Source organism: Rattus norvegicus, chromosome 2 (assembly GCF_021556685.1).
Source record: "Rattus norvegicus strain SHRSP/BbbUtx chromosome 2, alternate assembly SHRSP_T2T, whole genome shotgun sequence".
Taxonomy (NCBI): Eukaryota; Metazoa; Chordata; class Mammalia; order Rodentia; family Muridae; genus Rattus; species Rattus norvegicus.
In genome coordinates, this window is record NC_141535.1 from 105,932,367 (window position 1) to 105,945,176 (window position 12,810).

Genomic DNA, 12,810 nt, shown 5'->3' on the forward strand with positions numbered 1-12,810 from the left:
AACCCAGGGCCTTGCACACGCTGGGAAGACACTCTATTAACTAAACTACAGCCAACCCAAGAAAAATATTTCAAAATTTATCAATTAGCATATTACATTCAGGTCAACCCAGTTGTCGCTGTGGTTTGTATTGTTTAAAGCTTTTTCCTTTACAAGAAAAAGAGTCATTTGTTTGTTTGTTTAATAAAAAATAAAAACTCCAGAATTTTACTCCAGTTTGGATTTCTTTTGTTGTTATTGTTCTTTGTTTTGTAAGCAAGACAAATTTGATCAGTCAGGACTCCTAAACACCAACCCAGGCTAAACTCATCCAGTTGGCCCTCCGTTTGCTCATCTCTACCACTGCCATTCAAAGTTAAGGTCCCACCCAGGTTTAAGAACCATCAAGGAACATTTCACGGCTAGATGTGCAGAGCAACCAAGAAGATTTGCAAATAGTAACAGCTTGACACAGAAAGTTTCTGAATCTAATTTTTGAAATTTACTAAAAAACCCATTTTACCTGTTTTCTAATATTTATTAATTTGCTTATTTATAGACGTGGACTTGCTATATAAGACCTCCAACTCGAAATCCTCTTGGCTCAGCCTCCTCCCGGCTGGGGTCATCGTTAAGAACCAACACATCCTATTTCTGTTGTTCTAATTTATTCCTCTAATTTTTAACCAAAAATATCAGTGAGCAATGGATTGAAAATCTTGCCCACAGTTTATGCATTCTGTAATTTATGTATTAATTAGCATACAAAATAACAAGTTTCCTTATGGTGCTTTCAGACTTAATTAGTTTGAATTGGTTCCCTTCCCCCGTCTTCTCTCTGCCCCTTCCCCACTTGTACTTCTGCAGCCCCCCTTCCACTTGCAGCTCACATGTGTCTGACTGCCCTCCCTAACCCTCTTCCTTGAAGCTTTTTTCCTCCAACTTGTGGGTCCCTTTCTCGTTTCCTGACCTCTACCCACGCACACTTACTCCCACATAAAGAGTATATGTAAAAATGAAAAGCTAGGATCTGCATATGAGAGAGGACATGCAGTGTTACCTCACCTTTTCATTATCCATAAATCAGTTGACGAACATCTAAGCTAGTTCTGTTGCCTAGCCAATGGGAATAGGGTAGCAATGAATGTGAACATGCTGGTACTTCTGACTCACTCTAGTGAACTGGGTATGGCAGTTCCCATCTCTACTCACACCTAATGGGGAGATGTACTGGGGAATTGCTTCAGCTAAGTTGTATGGGACCAACCTAAGGAGTGTGGTAAGACCTTTTCTCAAGCTCGGGTGAAGAATTGGCATTGTCGTCGTCTTCCTCAAAGCAAAGGGCATGTTTCAATACTCTCTCTTTCCAAAACCAAGATGAGAGGGCTCTGCACCTGACCCATCTAAAAGAGAAGGAGCCTGTGAGTCAAAGTACACCCGGTTCTAGCCAGTTGACAAATATTTAGTAGAAAAGGCTCAGAGGGAAACCCTTGTTCTCCAAAGAAAACAGAGAAATACCAGAGTCATTCCAGACCATATATGCTCCAACAGTGGGAGGAATGACTTCCTCTATTAGGTTCTGCCCAAACCAGCTTCTAGCTTGTGTCCCTCTGCACAGGCAGAAGTACAGAGCAAGAAGATGATTGCCAGGTACAGAAAATCAGCACCCAGGACCAGATGGATAGAGGAGATCCTTGTCCAACAATAAGTTTTTTATCATCCAGTTGTAATCAGGAGGGGCTCAAGCAAAGACGGGATTAGCTGAGCTAGCAAGTAACTGTGCTATTCGACATGTCCAACCCACTTCAAGGTGCCATGTGTAGCAGAGTACAGCGGAGAATGCATCCCAGCACAAAATCATAAACTTACTTTGATAGATTGATTGATTTGCTTACTTATAATTTGGTTGTGTAGTTCTTGAGCACAGGCTTTGTTTGGCCATACCTGGTTTAAGAGACTCTGCACCCTGAAAACCAAAGAGGCTTGGCACAAGATCAGAACTCCTCTCTGTTAAGCTGTGGGAAGCCCCTAAATAAGTAGTCCAAGGCTAGTTAAAGGTGAAGCTAGACTCCATGCTAACCTACTCTTTCAGAGATTCAGACTCAAGTAAAACTAGATCATTGGCTTTGACGCAGAAAACAATTTCAGGAGAAGCTACAAGGAAGTGGAGTTGGATGGATATTCTTTAATAACAGAAAAAAGACAGGCACTTGGGGGTGGGGGAATAAGATACAACAGAGCTTGCTTATGGGTATGGCTGCTCAAAGAAGAGCCCACATTACTGTCTTTAGAATAGTCATATATAAGATATATATGTCATATATATATATATATATAGTTGCATGATTTTTAAAAATCTTATTTTTTAAAGGGTTGCTAAGGAATTTCGATGAGTTCCCAGAATGGTCCCTGGATGGTCTATGACAGGAATACAATTGATAAGGTTAAAGTAAACCCTGGGTTACAGGGATATGAGAAGGTAGGGCATCTCCACTGCAAACCAAATTAATATCTTTTACCTCTAGAAATGTATGATCATATATTTACATGATATATGTACATTGGTTCACATGCCAGGCTGCAATGTGCTGGGCCTCTCTGGCCATCTAACCTAGCCTACTTCAAGGAGTAGACCACTGGGCTCGAGGTAGAGCCTTTGCTGCTTTTGCTGAAGACCAGAGATGAACCCCCAGTACCTACATCTGGGAACTCCCAACCACTGAAACCACTCCAGTTCCAGGACATCAAACACCCTCTTCTAACCACAATAGGCCCTTGCACACATACATACATACATACATACATACATACATACATACATACATACACCCATACACATAAAAACAAAAACAAAAAACTGAGAAACTCCCCATCTTAAGCATAAAGTGGGAATCGCCTGGTGAGGAAAGACACTTGAGGTTGCTGGGCCTGCATGCACATACACAGGAATATTGGTTGTATGACAGCAACCTTCACAGCAAATTTCATCTTAAAAAAAAAAAAAATCTTCCTTTACAGCTGGCTAGAGGTTTCAACCAGGCTCCAAAGTGAGGGTTCATTTTCTTCCCCACCCCGTAACTTCCATTTTTCTGCATGTCTCACCATTTCAGACACTTCTCAGGCAATCAGGGGGCCATCTTGGAAGTTTTTGCCCCGACTCCCAGCTGTGTGCTCACCAGCTGTGGCTGAATTCAAGAAATGACAGCTTCAGACTGTTCTCCTTCATAGCATTTAGAGGGAAGTTGCCCTAACCTTCTGAATGACGGGCTGCTGGGAGAGAAAACCTTACTAGTTGAGAGGCTGTCTGCTCTGTTTCCTCCAGGGGAGCACTTAAGGACTTTAGATCAGGCAGCTCCCTGCCGGGAGCAGGAGGGGTAAGATGAGGCCAAGGAGGGCCAGCCCTTCCTTCCCCTTGTCATTCTCCAAATTAGGGCTGGCTGCCATTTTTTTCTCCCCAATTAAAAGTACCGAAGAGAATTTAAAGGAGACCTGTCCTGTGTCTGTAAATAAATAGCCTGTTTGGCCAAACAGAAAAGGCACCATGTTGCGTGAGTTATTGGATGTATTGTCTTTAATATGTGAATGTGTTCTCAAGAACAAAGTGGCAGCAATCTATACATTTAATTAGTATCAAAGCAACTTCAATGTACCGTTCACAGCAAGGGGGAGAGAAGTAAACTGCTTAAATGCATAGACTTAAAAAAAAAATCCTCGTTCTAGGCAAAGGAACCACCGGAACAGTAAGATAAAGAGATCTTAATTAACACCAAATCCATCTACTTCCCCTGCTCCAGAACCGAAACAGAATGCTAAGGCAATTTGCTTGGAGAGCAGTTTTGCACCATAAATCTGGGCCGTGTTTTTCTGTGCGTTTGCCCTGCAGTAAGCTTAAAGAGAAACTCAGGCACCAAAACCTTCAGTTCAGCCTTGGAGGCAAAGCAAAGCGCTAATCAGCCGCAATGGTGATTACATAACACCCCACCCCCACCGCCACCCCCACCCCAAGCCTCAAGAGGCAGGGTTTGGCTTCTGGTTAGAGCAAATGCCTTTCTTTTTTGCCTCTGTGAGAGTCATTGAAAATGCTCTTTAAGGACCAAAAGTCAGGGCATGTGTGTTTTCAGAAGAAATGGAGGTCACTTGAGGGTGACTTCTGAGTACACCCCCAAGCCAAAATGAATCTGTATCGATATCTAAAGTGCATCTGCTTTTAGAGCAGAAGCCACCATCTGTTCCTAATTGGTGCCCTGGAGGTACTCCCGGTGGAAAAAAGAGCCGGGCCAGAGCAGCCGCGCCTCCCCGGGGCTGCAGACTCCGCTCTGGGCCTTGCTGGTGCAATCGAGTGCTCCTCTCTTAGATAATGCCAGGTATTCTGGAAAGTAGCCGTGTAATAATACACAAACCCCTGATGATGTCAGCGTGTTATTGACTTTCCAAGTCTGAATGACTGAGCAGAGGAGCGGGGGGTGGGGCGCCATCCATCCGGCGGCGCAGAGACCAGCCGAGCGAAAATGGGCTCACAGTCCGGCGGGGGAGGGGAACTGCGGCGGCTGCCTGGCCAGGCTGGATGGATCTCAGCCGCAGCAGGATCGCCTCCACCAAGTCAAGAGGGGGCCTTGGGCTAGGGAGAAGGGGTTTTCAATGTTATGTTTAGCCAAAAATTCATCTGGCTGATAGAACTGGTCCCACCACCTACCTCCAAGCCCATACCACGCGGCAGAGGAGGTTACAAGGCTAGCAGCAGTCACCAAGGGAAGTAGAGATTGCAAAGGCCTTGCCCCATCCCAACATTTCGACATACACACAAGATACAGTCTTCAAGGTCTGGAAAGCTCCGGGTCCCTTTTCCTGCTGGAGTCCCCGATCCAAAGAGCCTCTAGGAACCTGCACCTCAGCTCTGGTGACATTTTGTAAGCCATGGTGTCCGTGTTTCCTTACAGGTGCACGTGTTTCGTTACAGGTGCACAGTGTAGGCTCCTCTTCCCACCTTGCAAACTGGACCATTGGGTACTCAACCATCTTCAGTGCTAGGTTAACAGAATTTGCATTAAAAGATCCAGAACCACCCCCCCTCCCCGTTTGTGCTACCAACTCGGGTGGGGCCAGTGCCACCAAGCTGGTGTCTCCTGGAGCCCTGGCTTTTTTTTTTTTTCCCCTCTTGCACATCCAGCATACCCAGCTTGGATAGTGACACCAGAGGAGGAGAAGGCCACAGACTGTTTTCCCTGTCGCAGGCCTGTGCAAATGCCACCAAGAAGCCAAGTCTTATTTAGCTCAGGAAGGAAGGGGAGGGCTGGGCCTGTGCAGAGATGGAAGCGAACTAGTGCTTTGGAGATGCAGGACTATTCAAGGCTTCTGAGCTTGGGCTGAGGGCTCAACCTGTTTGTGGACACATCATCGAAGTGGGGAGAGCCATTGTCTTCTGGGCAACTAGGGAGTTATACATCTAGACTTTGCACCTCTCTGTCTCCTTTTTTCAAATGGGCAACTCTTTCTGGAAACACTGCACTCAGGTCAAAGCCCCTCTTCCTGTTTCAGAAAACAGCCTACAGACTCTTGGTTTCCTAAATTCCACCCTAACCAGCAGCCTCCAGTCCCAGTTGAAGCTGCAGCCCCTTCTAAAGCTCCCACATCCACGAGGTTCCTGAAAGAACCACTTAGTCCAAGAAGGTGGAGACCACACTGGGCCCAGTTCACACTACTCTCCTACCTTGCCCCAGAGGACTGGTCCAGGAGCCTAGTGGTGACATATTTTAATCCAATCAGAAGCCGCCTTAGGGAACTAGAAACTGGAAGTGTAAAAGACAATTTCTCCCAAGGGATAAACTGAAAAACATTACAAAGTTCTACATGACCCCATTTCCTGGCCTACTGCAGGAGAGACCAACCAGTATGAAGGCAGATATGGTCAGAGAATGAAACAAGAACAAAGCTGAAAAGCCAGCCCAGCAGGGACATTGAGGTTGTGGGTCACAACCGTGTCCCTGGTATAGCCCTCCCTGCCCCATATTCCTTGTGACAGCCTAGTTTTTTTGTTTGTTTGTTTGTTTGTTTAAACACAAGAAACTCTCCTGTTGTTTAACTTAATTTATATGTGTTACATCCACCCTCAACCCTCAAAGCCAAACTGAGTTTCTTAATCCAAATTGCCCAAGATCTCAGAACTAACTATTCAGACCTGGAGTGAGCCTCACTGTTAGGAGCTGTGTTTCCAGAGTGTTTGTGCCTCAGCCTCAACTCCCACCACCAGATGCTCAGTAAATCTACTGCAGATTGCAGGGGCCCAGTTTGAATGGCAGGGAAGTAGCCCGATGGCTGTTGGAAGCAGAGAGTTGGGGTAATGTAAAGGAAGAGTGTTACATATTGCTTCAGGCTTCTAGAAGCCCATCTGCCCTGCCCTGGTGGTAATTAGCGTTTATTGGAGTGAATAGAAAAAGAGAGATTTTATCTCCCTCTAAATTGCATTTCATACAAATCTAGAAGAAAATGAGTGAATCGTCAGGCTTCATAAGTCCCTGCTGTGGTAGGAGGAAGGATGAAGCAGTATAAGGTTACCAGAGTTTATGGGAGAGCAGGCCCACACTTTATCTTAGGATAAAATTCAGTCAAGGCAGAACTGTCTTGCATTCCCCCACATTTGCTTCCAAAAGGTTTTTTTCCAACCCATGAGTCACTTCCAAGTCAGAATCAGAGACAAAAGCCTGTAACTGTGTGCCATGAGTCAGGTTTCCACCCTGCCGTATCATAGACTCCCTTCTAGCTCCAAGAAGGCAGGGCAGTCTGCAGCCATCAGACACAGCATGGAAGCTGTTATATACTGCTGCTTGCTGGAACCAGCTCCCAAGCCCACCTCCCTGGCATCCCGCATCACATTTCAACCCATCAAAAGCAGGTTTTTTTCTTCCTAGTGTTATCCTCAATCAGGAACTGTCAGAGCTATCTATCATCCTCTCTGTTCAGAATGTGCCCCCACTGAGTCCAGGGAAATAAAGGTGAATTCAAAAGGAAGCCAAGCCTCTAGCAAATTACCAGATAAACAAAGAAGCCCAACATGTCTGTGCAGGCCAGTAATCTGAGGGTTCAGATGGATGTGAGGCCAGCCTAGGCAACAGTGTGAAGCCCTGACTCATAAAATAAGACAGCAGGGCTGGCAGGATTGATCAGCAGGTAATGATGTCTGCAACTAAGCCTGATGCTCTGAGTTCCATCTCTGGGACATGCATGCTACAGGAAGAAAACTGTCTTCCTCAGGTTATCTGTCCTCAGACATGTCCACACACATTGTGGCAGGTGTACACATACACACACATACACACATACACACACACACACACACACACACGGCGCCTAGTGTGGATTTCTGAAAATGCTAAAGGTATCCCGGTACCATACTTCCTCCAACAAGATCACAACTACTCCAACAAGGCCACACTTCCTAAACCTTCTAATCCTTTCAAACAGTTCTACTCCCTGGTGATAAAACATTCAAATATAGGAGACTATAGGGGTCATTCTCATCCAAACCACCAACCCCTCCTAACAAAAGAGAGAATCATTGTTGAACAAGCCCAAAGGGTGTTAGGATGACAACAATATCAAAAAAACTAACGTCTACTACAAGTATTTGATATAGTAGGCTAGCTCTTTATTTGTTGATTTGCTTGCTTGCCTGCTTGCTTGCTTGCTTGCTTGCCTGCTTGCTTGCTTGCTTGCTTGCCTGCTTGCTTGCTTGCTTGCCTGCTTGCTTGCCTGCTTGCTTGCTTGCCTGCTTGCCTGCTTGCTTGGTTAATTTTGGAGTCAAGAGTTTGAAATGTACCTCCAATTTACTTTGCATCCTCCCAAGTGCTGCACCTCCATTCTAGGCTTCCAGCTTCTCAAAAACATTTCACCTTGAAATTTATTGAACTCTTATTTTTAAACCAAGTCTCTGCTTCTAATCCCCACTTCCTCTTTACTACCTCACATTTGGCTCTTACCAGGTATTTCCTTTCTAGATAATAGTCCTCATGTATCTGACTGCACAGGCCAAAAAAAAAAAAAAAAAAAAAAGAAGCAAATTTTTTGTAATGCAGAGTGTCCTCAAAATGTAACTATGTAACTGAGGATGACTCTGAATTCCTGATCCCCCTGCCTCCACCTCCTGAGTGCAGGAATAACAGACATGAGTCATCATGCCTGGCCTATGCAGTGCTGTCGATCAAACCCAATCCTCATGGGTGTGAGGCAAGCACCTCAGCCCCCACACAAAACAACTGTCATTTTGTTCTTTACTTTCATTCATTGTGTCTAATCCATCAGCAAGGTTACTCCAGAAGCCACCATCCCCTTCTCACAATGTACAGAAGTGGGACTCCTGCAGAAATTGCCACACAGTGGGCAACTTTCTCTTGAGTCTGGGCTTTGGAAGCCTCCCAGCATGCTTTGCTTCCCATGTACTTTCTTTATGTCTTCTGCCCGACTCAACCACTCTAACCAATGAGAACCACTCTTCTTCCCTCCTTTTATTCCCTTCCATCTTAAGGATTCCACTGTTAGAGAGCCTTTCTCTGGGCTAGAAGAGTCTTCTGGCCATTTTAGAAAAGACTTATGTATACCTAAATACAACTGCTACAACAAAAACATCACAGCCCGGGAGATTTAAAGAGTAGTGGTAAATTTCCTCTCCTTTCTGGATATTGGAAAGGACCAATTGATTTGGTTTCTGCTAAGACCACCTTCTTGGTTTGTAGTGAATGTAATCTTGTTATATCCTTGAGTAGAAGAGTCAGAAATCTTCCTGTGTCTCTTCTTACAAAGGCACTAATCCTATTCTTTGTGTCTTAATTACCCGCCAAAGTTCCCATGCCAGATGTCTTTGTGCTAGGCTTTCAGGATGCAAATGGAGAGGGGTCACATTTACCTACAAAATACACATCTGGGGCAGCTCCCATTTACCCCTCCAGGGTGGTAGAAGGGATCAATTGTTCTATGCCTCTGCTTGTTTTCTTCACCCCATAAAGAAGTATCTCAGCCACATTCTACAAGACCACAGCCCACATCATACTTCTCATTGGGAGTGGTGAGCAGTGAACAAGGATTTTGTCTTCATCAGTCTCTTCTCTCCCTCTGGAATATGACCTCCAGGAAGGCAGCGATTTTATCAAGCTTGCTCATGCTTCATTGATGAGTTCACTGGCTGACTTTCTCTTTCATAACAGGCACAAGATAAGCTCGTTGCAGAGACTCATGTGGCCAGAGAAAGAAGTGTGGAAAAAGGATATCCGTAAATTAGTTCCTCAAGTCTCTAGAACATATTGTCTCGGAAAGGCAGGCTCAGAAAACAGGTTGTCTAGACATCAACCATGTCTTCGTTCCTGTCTCCCTCTTACTCCTCCTTAACAACTATCAGGTATTTGCCTTCAAGCACACTTGACTGGGACTTCTAAAGGTTACCCAGGACTTCCACCCAAGGAAATTCAAGACCCTGTTTATGCTCATCCTCAATGATTTAGCATCAACATCAAAAAAGAGGAGGGATCTGAGGCACTACACTCTACCAGTTTTGTTTCTTTGTTTTTGAGACAGTCTCTCAAGTAGTAGTCAAGGCTGACCTTGTACACACTAGGCAGTTGAGAATGACCTTGAATTCCTACTCCTTCTGCCTCTACCTTCCAAGTGCTGGGAGCACAGACATGTGCCACCATGCCCAGTTTTATAAAGTGATAGGAATGTGCCACCATTTCTGATCTTGTAGTTACCAGCCCCACCTTCTATCCTTTGCAAATTTGAACGTCACACTAAGTCCTGATGCTTGACCTAGCTGTCTCATACATCTTCATTGATCCAAACCATAGTCCTCTCTCAGCAGGACAGCAGTTGCTTCCCAAGTGATCTCCCCACTTTCATACCTTAGTCTGTTGTTCACACTGTAGCAATCACAATGATCCTTTGAGAGTACAAGCCAAGATATGCTGACGTCTAGAATAAAGCCTTTCTGGCTACTTTCCATTTCAGTTAATCCAAGCTAGAGCACCCATGGTAGCCTCTAGGACTCTGCCAGATCCAAACTCGCTGTGCACACTCCGCCAGTCTTTTCTTTTAACCTTCTCCAGTGTACTTCATGAACTTCTTGTCTTGTCTTTGAGGCATCCATCTGCTGCCTCTAGTTGGAAAGCTGGTCTCCAAAGCATGAACCTGTCTTGCTCCCTGTACCTGACACCTGTTGTCATAATAGTACTGTCAAACTACAATATTCCTCTCACCCTCTAAGAGAGAGCTGTCTGCAGGACATGTAGCCCCGGTTCCCATTCCCATTTCCTTTGAGGCTCTCCACTTACTGTGATTTTTTTCCCCCATAGTTAAGATTAATTTCTAATGACTAAGCAATGCTATCTTTTTTGTATCTCTGTGAAATGTAGGGTCCAATCACCAATGTCTTTCCTGCCCCAAGAACCATTCTTGAAGTTCATTAATTACTTTTGTGCATTAAATATGTGTCAATTATATGGGACTGGAGGGTTAAATGCAGAGGTGTGCACATGGAGTCCAGAGTTAACAACTCAGTGAAAGTTTATTATCAGAGACTTAAAATTTTTCACATGTGAAAGTTTATTATTAGAGACTGAAAATTTTTGTCATGGGAGACTGGGCAGTCATCACTGCTGAGATGTCACTTGAGAAAAAGAGAAGCTGCCTTTTTCAAAGCCTTGTATGGTATTTTTTTCTTCCTACAGGAAATGGAAGCAAAGTCTCCTGCTCTTCTTCTTCCTCCTCCCCCTTCCCTTCCTCTCTCTCTCTCTCTCTCCCCCCCCTCCCCCTCTCCCTCGACCTCTCTTTTGTGTATATCTACCCATGCATTAGAGTAAAGACCAAAGGAAGATGACAGATGACCTGGTCTTTCTTTTTCCCCTGAGACAAATTTTTCACTGATCCTGGAGCTACGCCAGCAGCCAGCTCCATCCTCCTGTCTCTGCTTCCATTCCAGGGTCCTGGGGTTTGAGGCATGAAAGACCACCCATGGTTTTTATGTGGCTGCTTTGGATTCAACCCCAGCTCTTGTTGCATAGCAAGTATTCTTTCCTGCTAAGCCATCTCCACAGCCTGCCTTGTACCTTTAGGTAACAGACTATCAGAGAAGTGAATGTGTCTAAGACGGCCTTGACACCTTCAAGAATGGAGTACGGTAGAGTCCAGTGGCCCAGAACCCAGCTGATGAGCCATAGGCAGTAGTCCACTGAGCTGGAAGCTCAACTCTATCCTCTCAGTTCCAGCTGTGTAGGCAGTTGCTAGCCTTGTCCACTGGCTTGGGATATTGTCTATTGTGATAAGAGCTCACAGTGTATGCCAGAAACAAAATAGAAATCTCAATTATCAGGAAAGAGACTCTGTCAGGCAGACTTTCTTCAGCTGAGTCACTTGAGAGTGTGCTATAACCTTGATAATCACACCTCTTGCATAGCACCATTAAGCTTACAAAGGCTTGCCCAATTATTACATTCAAGGGCTCAAAGACACAAAGCACTCTTGCAGGTCAGATGAAGTGTCTAACCTCTTCACTGCCCAAGAATGGAAAGAACAGCTAGGCGGTGGTAGTGCACATCTTTAACCCCAGACAGAGGCAGGTGGATCTCTGGGAGTTCGAGTTCCAAGACAGCCAGAGCTACACAAAGAAACCCTGTCTTAAAATACAAAATTAATTAATTAATTTAAAATTATTAATTAATTAATTAAAGTTTAAGAAACAAACAAAATGGAAACAATGCAGATTCTAAAATAATACCAGGTAAATTTCCAGTGAACTGCCTAAGACCATAGTTAAAATATAACCTGGAACCTTGTTTTTTTATTTCCCACTAGATAGCCCTGGTTAGCTTTAAAGTCGTAGGCAATCTTCCTACCTCTGCCTCCTGAGAACTGGGATTCTAGGCCTGTACTACCACCTCCAGCAGAGCCAGTGCTACAGTGCCTTACAAAATCTATATTGGACCTTAATCTTCCAGAGATGGGATGTGAATAGTGAAGCTCATGCTGGTCCTCTGGGTTCTTTTGAATCTATCAAATGACTGCCTCTCTCTCTTTTGAAAGTCACAGATGCACAGATATACACATGAAAGCACAGGTACAGCCGGGACTTTCCCCAGTATCTTCTGAGAGAATCTGAGACCGTACCCTGCCTTCCCGAATCGCTCAGCCTTGAAAGAATATTTACAGGGTGATCAGGAGTTCCCCATTGGTGCCCCTAAACCTTTGCTTGCCCCAGAAAAGCTTTATTTCTACAGAAATATCTCGGTACATCTCACATGCCTGTCTCTCTTCGTAGCAACCCAATCTGACCAGCATTTGAATGTCACAGCTCAAATGTAGCTCTTCCTATAGAAACCAACACAATTAGAAGTTGCTTGGTAGTCACCTTCTGCCTCCATTCTCTATGTTTTTCTATATGGGGTAAAAAAAAAAAAAAAAAAAAAAAAAAAAAAAAAAAAAAAAAAAAAAAAAACTTCAGCAAAGAAAGAGAAGGAAAGGGAAGAAAGTTCCCAGGAGAAGCCTAGGGCTGTGGCAAACAGAAGGCCTTCTTCCATCCTCTCCCCCTCCTGTGGTCAGAAGCTTCTGCTGTAAATGTATTCCTCAAGGTTCCCCATAGGAATAGAATGTATTTGGAAGGAGACAATTATGTTAAGGAATTCCCAGCACTATGAACAAACATCAATGGATAACAGTCTTGCTGCCAAGCCTCATGACTTGAGTTCAGTTCCCAGGACTCACATGGTAGGAAGAGAGAATCACCTCCTTCAAAATAAGTGGTCATCTTATCTTCACGCAAGTGCTAGCTGTGTGCTAACCTACACAAACACAATG

At 44.5% G+C, this 12,810-nt stretch overlaps 1 long non-coding RNA gene and 1 other non-coding gene across 5 annotated transcripts in view; both read right to left on the bottom strand.

Annotated features, from left to right (window-relative positions):
• Window positions 1-12,810, bottom strand: part of LOC148006679 (uncharacterized) — an 81,188-nt gene that overhangs the window by 44,807 nt on the left and 23,571 nt on the right. Inside the window, exon 1 of one of the 4 annotated variants that reach the window (XR_015671449.1) lies at window positions 7,793-7,868. The exons of 2 other annotated variants lie outside the window; for them this stretch is intronic. This is a non-coding gene — a long non-coding RNA (uncharacterized LOC148006679). Of the gene's footprint in view, window positions 1-7,792; window positions 7,918-12,810 lie in introns of those variants that run through there. One more of the 4 variants, XR_015671443.1, reaches the window with a different exon arrangement.
• On the bottom strand, window positions 3,531-5,247 carry LOC120100786 (uncharacterized). The gene is made up of 3 exons (XR_015671442.1): window positions 5,152-5,247; window positions 4,789-5,003; window positions 3,531-4,597 (listed from the first exon to the last, which is right to left on the bottom strand). It is a non-coding gene; the product is annotated as an uncharacterized LOC120100786 (transcript).